This window comes from Alexandromys fortis, unplaced genomic scaffold, assembly GCF_014885135.2.
Source record: "Alexandromys fortis isolate MF-2015 unplaced genomic scaffold, M_Fortis_MF-2015_v1.1 scaffold_2767, whole genome shotgun sequence".
NCBI classification, from domain to species: Eukaryota; Metazoa; Chordata; class Mammalia; order Rodentia; family Cricetidae; genus Alexandromys; species Alexandromys fortis.
Genome location: NW_026070628.1, coordinates 1 through 3,366, shown reverse-complemented (window position 1 = coordinate 3,366; position 3,366 = coordinate 1). Strand labels below are relative to the sequence as shown.

The following is a 3,366-nucleotide window of genomic DNA, read 5'->3' as shown; positions in this document are numbered from 1 at the left end:
TGTGTTTATTGTCTTCTAGCTTCTTACGGCTGACTCGGTGGTCAGGGGGAATTTGATGATGGCATAGTGGTCAAGCTTGTTCCTCCTGGGCGCGCTCTTCCCGGGGTATTTAGGCTGCCTTTGTAGCCGCAGGGTCTTGGGCCTCTGAAAGGTGGGAGATGTGCAGATCTTATTTTTGTGGCTGTGGACGCCTTTCAGCACTTCCTTCTTGGCTTTCAAGGCCTTTGCTTTAGCTTCGGCTTTGGGAGGGGCAGGAGCTTACTTTGCTTTCAACACCATCTTGATGTGTTCCCTTGTTCCCATAAGCTTATCGTTTTTTAAATTCTTTATATTTTTTATGTGCATGAGCTTTAGCCTGCATGTACGTGTGTGCCTGGTGTCCTTAGAGGTCAGAAGAGGGTGTTGGTTCCTTAGAACTGGAATTACAGATGACCGTGAGCCACCACGTAAGTGCTGGGAACTGCAGTTAGATTGCAGCCAGTTAGTTGTCTTATCTCTGAAGTACTGTTTGTTTATTTGTTTTGTTTGTTTTTTTTTGAGGCAAGGTTTCTCTGTAGCTTTGGGGCGTGCCCTGGAACTCACTCTGTAGACCAGGTCGCCTCACTCACAGAGATCCACCTGTCTCTACCTCATGAGTGCTGCCATTACAGGCGTGTGCCACCACTGCTCGGCTTGTTTACAAGGTTTCTGTATAGCCCTGGATGTCTTGAATTCGCAGAGATCCTACTGTCTCTGCATTCTGAATGCTGGGAATAAAGGCATGGGTCACCATGCCTAACTGAAATGCTGTTTGTTTTTTAATGACTTAAAAATTTTTTTTAAGGAATCATTTGTGCTAACTGGTGAGTACATCTTACTAGTTACTCTTTTTAAAAAAAGGATTTTATTTGTAATTATGTGTGTGTGTGTGTGGGGGGGGGGTTACATAGTTCTTCAAGAGTCCAGAAGGTAGCATCAGATCACTCATAGATAAGAGAGCCAGTTGTGAGCTGCCTGATGTGAGCTGAACTCTGTTCTTCTAAAAGAGCAGTTTGTGCTCTTAACCAGTGAGCCATTTCTCTAGCCTGAGTAAATTTTTTTATAGCTTAATAAATTATAAAATGCAAGTAAACTATTTGAAAATACACGAAATAATCCTAAGTAATAAATGTGCAGAGAAACATTTAGATAATTCAGGAGGCAGTCAAATCACTCTTTCATAATCAGAAGAATGTCCAGCAATATTAAAATATTTGCAGAATTCTCGCCAACGGTTGCACTTAGGCTAACAGAAAAGAGGTCTAGGGTACATACTGATGGCACAGTATTGGACCAGATAGACCCATCCATGTTATATCGTGACCATGATCTTATGTTGGTGTTGTCAAGTCACTTTGATTAGCGCTTCAGGGAGACTGGTGAAATTGCTACACAAACCTGTCAGCCAGCGTTCAGTCCCCAGGAACCAAACAAAGGTAGAAGGAGAGCCAACTTTGCCTTCTGAATTTTTGCACTTGTGCCTACTCTCTCTCTCTTTTCCTCCCTCCTGACCCCCCAGTAAGAATAAAAGAAACTTCTTGGGGCATTTTTCTAGTAAACAACTGGCTAGAAGTGCTTTCTCTCTGAAAATGCCATGTCTGGTTCAGTGGCTCTGCTGAAGTGCACTAGGAGACTCAATTGATGATGTCGTGGTTCTGATTCGGCTGCTCTCATTACCTGGGCCAATAGGAAATCTTAAACTAGGATGTATGGTTATGATTAGAAAATTTTTAGTTGGCAATCAAGTAAGGGTCTTTAAAGTTATTGATATCTTAGATTATTTGAAATTTAAGATCATATAAATAAACTATAACATAACAAAGAAAATCAACAAGAAATTAGAAGAGTTTTGCAGTTGAGACAGTCAGGTTCTTAATAACTCTGTAACACTGCTCTGTGATTTGTTGACATGGTTTCCTACAAGATTTTTCATCCTAAGTTTTCTTTTGATTTCAGAGAATGGTTCTTTCTTTTGTCACATGAGGTGTTGAACCCAATGTATTGCCTGTTTGAATACGCAGGGAAGGATAACTACTGTCTGCAGATAAACCCAGCTTCCTACATCAATCCAGACCACCTGAAATATTTCCGTTTTATTGGCAGATTTATTGCCATGGTAGGTACAGGTGCAAAACTGTGCATTTACTCATTCAACATTACTAAATTTTTGTGTATTATATATCATGTGACAGAATTTTTTTTTCTGTCTCACTCGCTCTTTTTTTTTTTTTTGGTTTTAGAGACAGCTTTTCTTTGTGTAGCTCTGACTGTCCTGGCACTCACTATGTAGGCCATGCTGGCCTCGAACCCACATCTGCCTGCCTCTGCTTCCTGAGTGCTAGGATTAAAGGCGTGCACCACGACCTCCCATCATGACAAGAATTTTAATTTTTTAAATTTACTTTATGTGTCTTGCTGTTTTGCCTGCATATATGTCTGCGCACCATGTGCATGCCTGGTGCCTGTAGAGACTAGAAGGAAGCCTGAGAGCCTCTGGTACTTGAGTTACAGACAGTAGTAAGCCACCATGTAGGTACTGGGAATCAAACCTGGTCCTCTGGAAAAGCAGCAAGTGCTCTTTCTGAGCCATCTGTCTAGCTGAAAAGGTTTTAGAGAAACGAGTTCTTCGTGTGTATGTGTGTTTATGCGCACGTATGTGTTTGCTTGCTTGCTTGTTTTATTTTTTGAGGTAACTTGGTTTCCAATTCATGGAGATCAGCCTACCTTGGCCTGTGAGTGCTATTAAAGGCATGTGCCACCACACCCAACCTCAACAGTTTTTCAAATGGAGAATTTATACAATGTTTTGATGTTTAATAACGTTTGAATTGTTATCTTAAATGCTATTGCTTCCTTTCTGTATAGGCTCTATTCCATGGGAAATTCATAGATACTGGGTTTTCTTTGCCATTCTATAAACGCATTTTGAACAAACCAGTTGGACTTAAGGACTTAGAATCTATTGATCCAGAATTTTACAATTCTCTCATCTGGGTTAAGTAAGTTTCTTTTTATACTATTAAAATATAGTCTGTGTGCTTTCATTGTGGTGCTAATAGACTGTTCTACATTATAGTCATGTAATTGTTTTATTAAATTTAAATGATATGGACTTAATCTTTCTCATGTTCAGTATGATTAATCTTACAAGGTCTTATGTAATATGATTGTAATATTCCACTACTTTGAATTTGATCAGAGTTGAATTAAAGGGCTGGAGAGATGGCTCAGCCGTTAAAGGCTAGGCTCACAACCAAAAATATAAGAGTTCGGTTCCCAGCACCCACGGCTGTCTCTCCAGCCATTTAGAAAAAAAAAAAAAAGGAAGAAGAAAATTAAAAAAAAAAA

The 3,366-nt window shown here is 39.9% G+C and overlaps 1 long non-coding RNA gene across 1 annotated transcript; it reads left to right on the top strand.

Annotated features, from left to right (window-relative positions):
* The first annotated feature begins 6 nt into the window (after window positions 1-6).
* Window positions 7-3,017, top strand: LOC126496320 (uncharacterized). The gene is made up of 2 exons (XR_007590332.1): window positions 7-2,134; window positions 2,884-3,017. It is a non-coding gene; the product is annotated as an uncharacterized lncRNA (long non-coding RNA).
* Window positions 3,018-3,366: the final 349 nt, after the last annotated feature.